Source organism: Arachis ipaensis, chromosome B10 (genome assembly GCF_059453495.1).
Source record: "Arachis ipaensis isolate K30076 ecotype BB chromosome B10, ASM5945349v1, whole genome shotgun sequence".
Lineage (NCBI taxonomy): Eukaryota > Viridiplantae > Streptophyta > Magnoliopsida > Fabales > Fabaceae > Arachis > Arachis ipaensis.
Genome location: NC_142435.1, coordinates 137,595,580 through 137,609,826, shown reverse-complemented (window position 1 = coordinate 137,609,826; position 14,247 = coordinate 137,595,580). Strand labels below are relative to the sequence as shown.

The window sequence follows — 14,247 nt, the reverse complement described above, 5'->3', positions numbered from 1 at the left end:
CGTGCTACATTTGAGAATGAACTTTGGTGCTGAATTAATGATTGTGTTGTTTGATTGCGTGGTTGGTTTCTGATTGAGATTTTCTTATAAGAAAGGAAATGTTTTGGATTTCAATTAGATTAAACATTGTTTCTTTGAAAAAGTTTTGAACAATTACCTACTGGTTTTGAAAGGATTCATAAGGCGATGATAATCACTGAGTTTGAAAATAATTTTCTTGTTAAATATCTTCTTATGATAACTTTGAAACTCCGTGGTGAGACCATGTGGTTAGGTTCTCACCCCCTACAGCTTTACATTTTCAGGAACCGGATGAAGAAGCATTAAGAAGAGTTAAACTGCGTTTGGTTTCATATGTTGTATGAATTAGATTATTTTCTTCCCTCGTCTTTGTTATAATTAGTTTGTAAGAGGGATAGGAGTTGTATGTTTTATATGTATATTATATTATAAGATATTATGTAAGGAGTCTTGTATATGAATCTATGTCTGCTTGTATTTTTCTTAAGATAAAGTATTTATTTTCCGGTTTTCAAAGAACGCAGCGATACAGTGTCGAGTGACAGGCTTCTATTTAAATATTTAGTATGTAAAGTAGTCATAATACTTCTTATTATCAGAGTGGCGCAGCTGGAAGCGTGACATTCTAGTAGTGAGGGTGTTACAAGGAGATTCGTTTTGTGAAAATAAAGTATATATAGGCACTCAGAAGTGCATGAATGTAAACTTAATTTTAAGGATATTGATCGCAATATTTTAATAAAACAGAATCCTCTTTGTAGAGTTTAAAATGTTCTTTGTAGAGTTTTTTTTTTTTTTTTAATGAAGATTTTTGTTAATAAATATTTTATTCTTTATAAATTCATCATATATATCCTAGTTTCTGAAATTCAGACTCTCGTTATTATTATTTCGTATTATTATTATTATTATTATTTAAGTAAATACCGATTATATGAGTAGTAGTACTATATATACGTATGATTAAAGAAGAGAACGAGTTTTAAGAAATAAATTAAGCATAAAATTCATGAAGATTTTTTTGGTTCTATTGTTATAGTTATATATACGTGAAACTGATCTTACCTTATTAAACCTGTTTTTGGCATACAAATTAAATGGTGGTTTGTTTTAGATCCAGTTTGTTGTTTTAATATGTGAAATATAAAATAATCACACAATATATATAAGAACAACAATAAATTAAAGTCTCATACTCGATCATAACGATATATTAAAACTAAAATGTAAGACAAATGCGAATAAAATATAACCTTAAAATTTATTAATAAACGTGCATAATTGCATTATACTTACAGTGGACATTATTCAACTATATATAGTGGTGATCGACATGTTCCTGAAAGGAAGACCTTCCACTATTGCCGGTGTCTTATTACTAATTGGATTTGGACTATCGGAAATATTATGGTCATGATTTATGTTTCTAGAGAATAACTTTCCGGTGCTGGATTATCAATTCGATTTAGACCAGATGGAATATCATGGTTGAGACCTATATCTTTTGAAAAAGTTTATTTTTTGGGAAGAGGTCCATTTGGATTTGGCAGCGTCGGCACGTCATTATGAATTGGGTTTGGACCAACTAGAATGACACAGTCGAGATCTATAATTTTTGAGAAAGAATATTTTTTGAGAGGAGGTTCATTTGGGTTTAGCAGCGCTGGCACTTCATTATGGATTAGATTTGGACTAACTGGAACGACACGGTCGAGACCTATAATCTTTGAGAAAGAGTATTTTTTGGGAAGAGGTCCATTTGGATTTGGCAGCGCCGGCACTTCATTATAGATTGGGTTTGGACCAACTGGAACGATACGGTCGAGACCTATAGTTTTTGAGAAAGAGTATTTTCTGGGAGGAGGTCCATTTGGGTTTGGTAGCGTCGACACTTCATTATGTACTGGATTTGGTTCAATTGGAATGATACAGTTGAGACCTATATATAATTTTTGAGAAAGAGTATTTTCTGGGAAGAGGTCCATTTGGGATTGGCAGCACTGGCACTTCATTATGAACTGGGTTTGGACTAATTGAAACGATACGGTTGAGACCTATAATTTTTTAGAAATAGCATTTTTTGGGAGGAGGTCCGTTTGGATTTGACAGTGCTGACACTTCATTATGGACTGAATTTAGATCAACTGGAACGATATGGTCGAAACCTATATTTTTGGAAAAAGTATTTTTTAGAGGAGGTCCATTTGGGTTTGGACCAACTAGAATGATACGATCAAGACCTATATTTTTTAAAAAAGAATATCTTGCAAGAGGAGGACTTCTATTACCAATTGGATTTGGACCAGATGAAACTTTACGGTCGACACCAACATTTTTTAAAAAAGAATATCTTTTGAAAAAGGGTTCTCTTAAATTCTAAAATGTATCATCTACTTATATAGGAAAATCATATCACGTTAAGGTTTCTTTTTTTATGGAAAGATGATAAAAATTTAGAGAAAAGCATAAATAAGTCCCTGACCTTTTGTTCCGCGGATATTTTCGTCCCTAACTATTGAAAAATACTTTTAAGTCACTGACCTTCACAAAATTTGGACGGATCATATGACTCATTTGTAACACCCTAATATTCAAATCCTTATGCTCGAGTCATAAGTCAATGATATTACGGTAGTACGACTCTCAGGTGGATTTTTAATAAATAAATATAAGGTAATTTCGAAAGGAGTATTAATCGAGAAGCCTGAAAAGAGTAGAAATAAAATCGCGAAGACGTATCTCTCACGTTTCGACAACAAAAGATAAATCGTGAAGCCGAAAACAATATACGGACAAGGCGTAGAGGAGATTAAGAGATAGATAACAGATAGATATATATAACATAAGTAAATAGCTACTAGTCGCGACCCGCGAAGTTTAGGTCGGCTAGAGTACATTATGAAATTAGTTGACAACAGTATATCCTAATCTCTCCCGAAGGAAACATGAGAGCCTCTATAGGCAAATTCAAAGAGTTCAATACATAATATAAACTTTCCAAAACAAAGGTGGAGAGATTCTAATCAAAACATAAAGTAGAGGAAATAAAGATCTTCGCCGTCTCTCAGACGACCCACAACTCACTTCTGAGCACCTGGACCTGTATCTGAAAAATAAGAGATATATACGGAATGAGAACCCCGGGCCCATGGGTTCCCAGTACGGTAAAAGTGCCAAATAAATTCAATGTACTGCAATAAAAACTCACTAAGCATCCTAAACTTCTTCACCAATTATTCATCCTAGGTTCTCGCTAATCCATGAATAGGCAACTGTCATAAGGGAGTGCTAAATTTAATTCATGTTTCACATGTTTCCCAACTCGCTGACTCTTCCACGAATCAGACTCAGAATCATAAGCAAAACCATCACCAGTTGTTCTGCCTCAGCAGTTCTATATCAATACATCATCATGCAATCGCATCATCAATTCATCCCATCAAGAACAGCCCTCATACCCACCGACACCAGCATGAGGGGCCTCTCAGTTGTACAAACACAAGCAATACAAGCAAGTAATACACAAATATGGTACAAGTAGAACAAGTAGCATATAGTCAGGTAACATGGCATATATGATGTAGAAATCCAAAACAAATGGCAAACCCAAACAATTCAAACATATGCAAATGATGAATGCCTGCCCTATGGCTGATGATATCATCTGTCGGTTATATAGCCAACCCGACATGTCCTGGTAGCTAACCATTGGACAGAAACACCCATTGCGGAGCAAGTAGGTTTGAGCTACAACCCCCTTACTACTGCCCGCTCAACCCAGAGCCAGTGAAATAATCACTACTGCGGCTACTACCCAGGCGGGTGTCTAAAAGCTCAACCTGGAGCGAGTGGATTCACCACTACTGCCGCTACTACCCAGGCGTCGCAATCTCTGACCTGGAGCAAGTGGGATGAACCACAACCCTTGCTACTACCCAGGTATCTCAAGCATTGGCCCGGAGCAAGTGGGACGAACCACAACCATTGCTACTGCCCAGGCATCTCAAACATATATTTATTCAATCTCAATTCATATTATCAACATTCATTGTTACCAAATCTCAAACATTAACTTGGAGCAAGTGGGACGAACCACAACCCTTGCTACTACCCAAGTATCACAAATAAACATTTATTCATAATCACCCTTCATTATTATCAATCCTCAGACAATGACCCGGAGCAAGCGGGATGAACCACGACCCTTGCTACTACCCAGGTATCTCAAATACACATTTATTCAAAACCCCACGATTAAACTCGTTTATCATAATCCTCCTTTCCCGTCTCATACCCGGAGCAAGTGGACAACGCCACTGCCTACTACCCGGGGTCGCACATCACATTTCAATATTTTTTCATTATTATCCATTTAACATATTCATTCATTAATCATATATGCATTTATACTCAGCCATAAACAATAATGGCTTTGCCGTAACCCGGCAATAACTCAGCCATCCGGCTCATGGTCCAATCAAGAACGGGCCATTTATCAATAAATATAGCCCTCCGGCTCATGGCATACACGGTACTTCCACCATCATCCTCCATATCTCATATAATCATCTTTGATCATCATTGATCATAACTTTTCCCCTTGCTTCACTCGCAAGTTACCACATCCCCTAGCTCCTTTCTCATTGCTAGGCATATCATAATGATTTAATACATAAGGGGTGAGATCGGAGGCTTAGAAGTACGAGATTTGGCTTTAAAAACTCAAAAATCAACTTTGGCATGAAAACAGGACCACGCGTACGCGCACTCCACGCGCACGCATGGATGGCCACAAAACTCATCAACGCGCAAGCGTCATACGCGCGGACGCGCAGGTTGAAAAATAGCCAAACGACGCGCAAGCGTCAGCCACGCGTACGCGTGGGTGCTCTTGCGCCCCAGGCACAAAACTGGCACAACTCTGGCACAACTCTCGGGAAAATAGCTGGGAATTTGGTGCAATGCATCGACGTTCCCGCGCACACCACGCGCACGCGTGGATAGTGCCTTCTTGAAGAACGACGCGTACGCGCCAAGTGCGCCTACGCGTGGAGGGTCATTCTGCTAAAAATTTTCTAAGTTAAAAGCTGCAGAATTTACAGATTCAACCCCCAATCTTCCGACGGACATAACTTTCTCATTTTAAATCATTTTTCACCCGTTCTTCAAACGGCATGGACATCCCGGATCCAATTTCCTTTCTAAATAGATTTGGCACAAAACAGAGATCCGTAGTCCAAGTTATGTCCCGTCAAAATATGCCCAAAAACCATGTTTTCATACAAAACCACTAGGTGCCATTTTCAAAACAAGCCATTTTCAACTCTTTTCAAAATCAACCAAAACATGCCAATTTCAACCCTTTTTGAAATCAATCAAAATGTACCAAAATCCACATCAAGCCATCCTCAATTCACACATTGACACTTTACCAAAAATTCCCAAAACCACATCTAACCATTTTAACACTTCTCAATCAAATGGCTAAAGGACAAACACAATATCATGTCATACATCCTTCCTCATCCCAATTTCCAATAATACCATTTCCAATCAACCATCATTATACGTAATCAATATCATACTCACTATCACGTGATTTCACCCACAAATCAACCTTAATCATTCTCCAAGCATATATCACAACATACATATCTCTAATGCATCATCATACCATCAAGGCATCAATAATCATAATCACATATATGATCACATAATATATCTCAACCGAACCAAACATACCTCGTCTACATAATTTTACCCAAAATTACCAAATTCCACACTTCAACTTCTCAAACCTTATTATTCAATAACCAACCTAATCATTCATATATTCATTATCTGAAATTCATCCAATCACTTGTGCCATCATACAATGCACACATCGACTTATCTTTCTTACCTCTTTCCGGCCTCCGGCCCAAAATTCACGGCCTCCGGCCCAATTTTCACAATTTAAATGCATAAACCACAAATCAATACTCATTACCTAGTACATCAAATTCTCAAATACACCAAGCATACAAGGTCACACAATTCTCAACCCAATCATTAATTCACATTACATATCAACTATGCATATTAGCACCAACCATTTACACAATCCAAACTTAATCCTAGGGGCATCTAGCCTAGGAATTCTCATCACAACACACGGTACTTAAATGAAACTTAAACCGTACCTCTTGTAGCCAAACCAATTGAGCCTCTTCTTTGGAATTCTTCACCAACCTTAGCTCCAAGCCTTACCAAAGCTCCTCAAGCAATACCAATCTCCCAATTGTGCACCAACATCACCAAATACAATAACATAACCAATGTCACATACATACATCAACCTAGGGCTCATAAAAATGACAAATCACAAGGGTTTGAGCACTTCTTACCTCAGCCCATATGAAGTAGGGATAGAATCCACTTAGAATCCATGTTGGAGTATCCCTAAACACCCAAAATCACAAGATTTCAACACTAACTACCTAAAAACGTGTAACAGTGGGGAATTTCGAAAACTGGGCAGCGATGAATGAAATACTCACCACCAAACTTAGATAGAATTGTAGAGGATGAGAAGAGCAATGCGTGGCCGCAAACGACTCGTCAATCGGAGCTCCGTAGCTCAAGTTATGGTGGTTTGAAGATCAAAGAGAGTTAGGTTTTCTCTCTTCTCTTCTCTCTTCTCAAATCAGCGCCCCAACCCTTCTTTTTAGGGTAAAATGAGCTGAAATGCTCATAACTAATGTTTATATATGTTGGGTCTTGGGCCCACTTAGGCCCGGTTCACTTATTTTTGCCCATTGGCCCAATTTTGGGCCAAAACCTTTAAGATTAGCGCTCTAAATCGCACTTTAAATATTTCTACCTTCCCTAATTATAATTCCTCATTTATTAATCTTATTTACCCATAATCAATTTCCTCAGTTGTAGTACCAGACAGATCTCAGCCGGTACTGCTGGTCAAAATTCCACTGTGCACTTTTACGCAGAAAACTATATTTTCCGACTTGGAAAAATTCACTGAATCCAAATATCATATTTAAATTATCAAATTCCAATTGCCAAATCTTCCAACCATATTCGCTCCTATTTAACTTATTATTTACTAAATTTCGGTTAGACCGGGTATTACATTCTACCCCCCTAACAGAAATTTTCGTCCTCGAAAATTCCGTCCATCACTATCCTCTCCCTCTGCCAAGCCAATTACCACTAATCACAGCTCAACTCCAAGCATAACCTCCAAACTTACTTTCTTATTCTCAAACCTTCGAATTTCTACATGACTTGATGTTATAAAGTCTCTGACTCATCAATCAAAAATCCCTTTCATTTCTAGAAAGCAAATGAGTTTGAAATAACAATTTAACAAAAATCATAAGAATCCGCTTTCTTTTAATAATCTATAAAAGCATTCGAGACACATCTCTTTCGTTAAAGTTACTCATATAAAAAAAATTATCCTTAAAACCATAACCAGCACTCTTTCAAATTTTTTGGAGAAAAATTTTCAACAGTACCTCCCCAAAAATTGGAGTTTACCACCCGTCATGGGCTCCCTCAAACCAATCTCAGTACTGCATCTGTATTTCAATTTAGTGGCTTTCACATTCGTCTTTCAAAACCAATCATTATAAATCTCAATCTAATTCCAAGGTTACTATGACCAAACATCATGGTACTCATCTCTCAAAGACGACAACTCGCACTCTCTCATCATCTAAATCCAATTATGCATCAATGATAATTTCCTCATCCGTTTCAGAACCATCAAGGCTCACAGCCACAATTAATTCCAATTACCTAGAATCATTATCTGCATAAGCTCACTAAACTTTTAAGTACTCAAAGCATAAAGCATTTCCAATCATGCTCTACTTTTCCTTATTATTACCATACTATGCTAACGCTTTAGCAAGCTTCCGCTATGCCACCTTGATTTCTCGTCAAGTATTAGTTCCATCACTTATTTCCTCAAGTACTAAACCACCACTTAACTTGACCGATAATTCGAATTAACGTTTCCAAATCCATCATTTAGGACCATCCCTTATCTATTTAAATCAAAGGAACTAAAAGTCACGAGTTCAATCCATTTCACCAAAAATCCAGAAATCAACCAACTACATAACAAACACAACATATCATTCTCAACAGAAAGTCATTTACATCACAGGCATTTATCCATTTGTATTAAGGCAATTACCTCAATCTTACTGTCGCAATCGGCCCGCATCCTGACTCTCTCCTTGTTGGCAATTTCTTGATACATGCCCTGGTAACCCGCACTTGTAACATACACCTAACCCCAATCGGCACGGCCTATTTGGGTGATGACTTCCACATCTCTGACAGCTTGAAACATCAGAAGCAGCCGCTGCCCGTTTTCCCTTACCATTCCTTTGGGACTCCTTACTCGTCGCAAAGTTATTCTGTCCTTGGGGAAAGTGTTGTACGTATCCTCTCTCCTTAAACTCTCGACCCCTTGGTGCGAATCCTTGGTTGTGCTCTCTATGACTTCCCTTCTCTGCAACCCTCCTTTTCACACACTCTTCAGCAATTCTGCTCTTATTCACTAACTCTGAAAAAGTTCGGATCTCCATTGGTCCCACTGAACTTAAGATGTCACTCCGGAGCCCTCCTTCATACTTAATGCATTTCCATTCCTCGAAGTCTCCCGGAGCTCCTTGACACATGCGGGAAAACCTGAATAGCTCCTCAAATTTGTCTGTATACTTAGATATGGACATAGCACCTTGCTTTAGCTGCAGTAACTCCAATTCCTTGGCTGTCCTGGCGGAATTCGAAAAGTACTTCTTATAGAATTCCACCTGGAAGGCATCCCAAGTGATATGATCATTCTCCTATTGCAGGAGACGTCGAGCCCCTTGCCACCAATGCGATACTTCCCCCGTGAGTAGATAGGTAGCGAATTCAACACGCTGCTCTTCAGGCACCAACTGCGCTTGCAGTGCTCGCTCCATGGCCTGAAACCAAGTATCAGCTTCGGTCGGATTGGTGGTTCCCTTGAACTTAGGTGGATTAACCTTTAAGAAGGTTGCCAGTGTCATCGGGCCCTGAGCTTCCCTTCCGCCATTGCCATTATTGTTCATCTGTTGCCCAAGAGCCTCCGTAGTGGCCTGCATAGCAGCAGCCATATTCTCCAACACCGCCATAAGGTTTACCGGGTTATTCGGGTTGATTTCCGGTTCCTGCGTATTAGTACGATCTCTTCCACGTCCCCGACCGGGTCCACGAGGTGCCATCTGGTTCCTATACACACCAAACAATCGATATCAAGTTGATCAGTCTCAATATCGGAAGTATAGTGCTTCAAAGTACCAAAGGTACACTCATGGACTTCATGCTAGATGTATCGGTTAGATACCCTAACTAGCACATGCACAGACTCAGAGTATGCATTGAAGCATAAGCAGTTCCATCCCTCAGGCTCACGAGGACGAACTGCTCTGATACCATAATGTAACACCCTAATATTCAAATCCTTATGCTCGAGTCATAAGTCAATGATATTACGGTGGTACGACTCTCAGGTGGATTTTTAATAAATAAATATAGGTAATTTCGAAAGGAGTATTAATCGAGAAGCCTGAAAAGAATAGAAATAAAATCGCGAAGACGTATCTCTCACGTTTCGACAACAAAAGATAAATCGTGAAGCCGAAAACAATATACGGACAAGGCGTAGAGGAGATTAAGAGATAGATAACAGATAGATATATATAACATAAGTAAATAGCTACTAGTCGCGACCCGCGAAGTTTAGGTCGGCTAGAGTACATTATGAAATTAGTTGACAACAGTATATCCTAATCTCTCCCGAAGGAAACATGAGAGCCTCTATAGGCAAATTCAAAGAGTTCAATACATAATATAAACTTTCCAAAACAAAGGTGGAGAGATTCTAATCAAAACATAAAGTAGAGGAAATAAAGATCTTCGCCGTCTCTCAGACGACCCACAACTCACTTCTGAGCACCTGGACCTGTATCTGAAAAATAAGAGATATATACGGAATGAGAACCCCGGGCCCATGGGTTCCCAGTACGGTAAAAGTGCCAAATAAATTCAATGTACTGCAATAAAAACTCACTAAGCATCCTAAACTTCTTCACCAATTATTCATCCTAGGTTCTCGCTAATCCATGAATAGGCAACTGTCATAAGGGAGTGCTAAATTTAATTCATGTTTCACATGTTTCCCAACTCGCTGACTCTTCCACGAATCAGACTCAGAATCATAAGCAAAACCATCACCAGTTGTTCTGCCTCAGCAGTTCTATATCAATACATCATCATGCAATCGCATCATCAATTCATCCCATCAAGAACAGCCCTCATACCCACCGACACCAGCATGAGGGGCCTCTCAGTTGTACAAACACAAGCAATACAAGCAAGTAATACACAAATATGGTACAAGTAGAACAAGTAGCATATAGTCAGGTAACATGGCATATATGATGTAGAAATCCAAAACAAATGGCAAACCCAAACAATTCAAACATATGCAAATGATGAATGCCTGCCCTATGGCTGATGATATCATCTGTCGGTTATATAGCCAACCCGACATGTCCTGGTAGCTAACCATTGGACAGAAACACCCATTGCGGAGCAAGTAGGTTTGAGCTACAACCCCCTTACTACTGCCCGCTCAACCCAGAGCCAGTGAAATAATCACTACTGCGGCTACTACCCAGGCGGGTGTCTAAAAGCTCAACCTGGAGCGAGTGGATTCACCACTACTGCCGCTACTACCCAGGCGTCGCAATCTCTGACCTGGAGCAAGTGGGATGAACCACAACCCTTGCTACTACCCAGGTATCTCAAGCATTGGCCCGGAGCAAGTGGGACGAACCACAACCATTGCTACTGCCCAGGCATCTCAAACATATATTTATTCAATCTCAATTCATATTATCAACATTCATTGTTACCAAATCTCAAACATTAACTTGGAGCAAGTGGGACGAACCACAACCCTTGCTACTACCCAAGTATCACAAATAAACATTTATTCATAATCACCCTTCATTATTATCAATCCTCAGACAATGACCCGGAGCAAGCGGGATGAACCACGACCCTTGCTACTACCCAGGTATCTCAAATACACATTTATTCAAAACCCCACGATTAAACTCGTTTATCATAATCCTCCTTTCCCGTCTCATACCCGGAGCAAGTGGACAACGCCACTGCCTACTACCCGGGGTCGCACATCACATTCAATATTTTTTCATTATTATCCATTTAACATATTCATTCATTAATCATATATGCATTTATACTCAGCCATAAACAATAATGGCTTTGCCGTAACCCAGCAATAACTCAGCCATCCGGCTCATGGTCCAATCAAGAACGGGCCATTTATCAATAAATATAGCCCTCTGGCTCATGGCATACACGGTACTTCCACCATCATCCTCCATATCTCATATAATCATCTTTGATCATCATTGATCATAACTTTTCCCCTTGCTTCACTCGCAAGTTACCACATCCCCTAGCCCTTTCTCATTGCTAGGCATATCATAATGATTTAATACATAAGGGGTGAGATCAGAGGCTTAGAAGTACGAGATTTGGCTTTAAAAACTCAAAAATCAACTTTGGCATGAAAACAGGACCACGCGTACGCGCACTCCACGCGCACGCATGGATGGCCACAAAACTCATCGACGCGCAAGCGTCATACGCGCGGACGCGCAGGTTGAAAAATAGCCAAACGACGCGCAAGCGTCAGCCACGCGTACGCGTGGGTGCTCTTGCGCCCCAGGCACAAAACTGGCACAACTCTGGCACAACTCTCGGGAAAATAGCTGGGCATTTGGTGCAGTGCATCGACGTGCCCGCGCACACCACGCGCACGCGTGGATAGTGCCTTCTTGAAGAACGACACGTACGCGCCAAGTGCGCCTACGCGTGGAGGGTCATTCTGCTAAAAATTTTCTAAGTTAAAAGCTGCAGAATTTACAGATTCAACCCCCAATCTTCCGACGGACATAACTTTCTCATTTTAAATCATTTTTCACCCGTTCTTCAAACGGCATGGACATCCCGGATCCAATTTCCTTTCTAAATAGATTTGGCACAAAACAGAGATCCGTAGTCCAAGTTATGTCCCGTCAAAATATGCCCAAAAACCATGTTTTCATACAAAACCACTAGGTGCCATTTTTAAAACAAGCCATTTTCAACTCTTTTCAAAATCAACCAAAACATGCCAATTTCAACCCTTTTTGAAATCAATCAAAATGTACCAAAATCCACATCAAGCCATCCTCAACTCACACATTGACACTTTACCAAAAATTCCCAAAACCACATCTAACCATTTTAACACTTCTCAATCAAATGGCTAAAGGACAAACACAATATCATGTCATACATCCTTCCTCATCCCAATTTCCAATAATACCATTTCCAATCAACCATCATTATACGTAATCAATATCATACTCACTATCACGTGATTTCACCCACAAATCAACCTTAATCATTCTCCAAGCATATATCACAACATACATATCTCTAATGCATCATCATACCATCAAGGCATCAATAATCATAATCACATATATGATCACATAATATATCTCAACCGAACCAAACATACCTCGTCTACATAATTTTACCCAAAATTACCAAATTCCACACTTCAACTTCTCAAACCTTATTATTCAATAACCAACCTAATCATTCATATATTCATTATCTGAAATTCATCCAATCACTTGTGCCATCATACAATGCACACATCGACTTACCTTTCTTACCTCTTTCCGGCCTCCGGCCCAAAATTCACGGCCTCCGGCCCAATTTTCACAATTTAAATGCATAAACCACAAATCAATACTCATTACCTAGTACATCAAATTCTCAAATACACCAAGCATACAAGGTCACACAATTCTCAACCCAATCATTAATTCACATTACATATCAACTATGCATATTAGCACCAACCATTTACACAATCCAAACTTAATCCTAGGGGCATCTAGCCTAGGAATTCTCATCACAACACACGGTACTTAAATGAAACTTAAACCGTACCTCTTGTAGCCAAACCAATTGAGCCTCTTCTTTGGAATTCTTCACCAACCTTAGCTCCAAGCCTTACCAAAGCTCCTCAAGCAATACCAATCTCCCAATTGTGCACCAACATCACCAAATACACTAACATAACCAATGTCACATACATACATCAACCTAGGGCTCATAAAAATGACAAATCACAAGGATTTGAGCACTTCTTACCTCAGCCCATATGAAGTAGGGATAGAATCCACTTAGAATCCATGTTGGAGTATCCCTAAACACCCAAAATCACAAGATTTCAACACTAACTACCCAAAAAACGTGTAACAGTGGGGAATTTCGAAAACTGGGCAGAGATAAATGAAATACTCACCACCAAACTTGGATAGAATTGTAGAGGATGAGAAGAGCAACGCGTGGCCGCAAACGGCTCGTCAATCGGAGCTCCGTAGCTCAAGTTATGGTGGTTTGAAGATCAAAGAGAGTTAGGTTTTCTCTCTTCTCTTCTCTCTTCTCAAATCAGCGCCCCAACCCTTCTTTTTAGGGTAAAATGAGCTGAAATGCTCACAACTAATGTTTATATATGTTGGGTCTTGGGCCCACTTAGGCCCGGTTCACTTATTTTTGCCCATTGGCCCAATTTTGGGCCAAAACCTTTAAGATTAGCGCTCTAAATCGCAGTTTAAATATTTCTACCTTTCCCAATTATAATTCCTCATTTCTTAATCTTATTTACCCATAATCAATTTCCTCAGTTGTAGTACCAGACAGATCTCAGCCGGTACTGCCGGTCAAAATTCCACTGTGCACTTTTACGCAGAAAACTATATTTTCCGACTCGGAAAAATTCACTGAATCCAAATATCATATTTAAATTATCAAATTCCAATTGCCAAATCTTCCAACCATATTCGCTCCTATTTAACTTATTATTTACTAAATTTCGGTTAGACCGGGTATTACATCATTTAATGAGATGCTAATATGACTATCTAATTTGCTATTATTTTATAATGTGATAAGAAGTTATTTCCAATGTGAAAGGATTATATAAATTTGTGATCATCACAAACTCTTCAATTTTTTAAATTTTAAAATATTATAAATGTATCAATAATGTTTAAAATCAAAATTTGAGAACATACAAACATTTTTCAA

General features: G+C 39.1%; 1 long non-coding RNA gene across 1 annotated transcript; it reads right to left on the bottom strand.

The window, feature by feature from the left end:
* Window positions 1–13,164: 13,164 nt before the first annotated feature.
* Window positions 13,165–13,481, bottom strand: LOC148581861 (uncharacterized). Its single transcript, XR_015883441.1, has 3 exons — window positions 13,463–13,481; window positions 13,309–13,363; window positions 13,165–13,227 (listed from the first exon to the last, which is right to left on the bottom strand). It is a non-coding gene; the product is annotated as an uncharacterized LOC148581861 (long non-coding RNA).
* Between the last annotated feature and the right edge of the window lie 766 nt (window positions 13,482–14,247).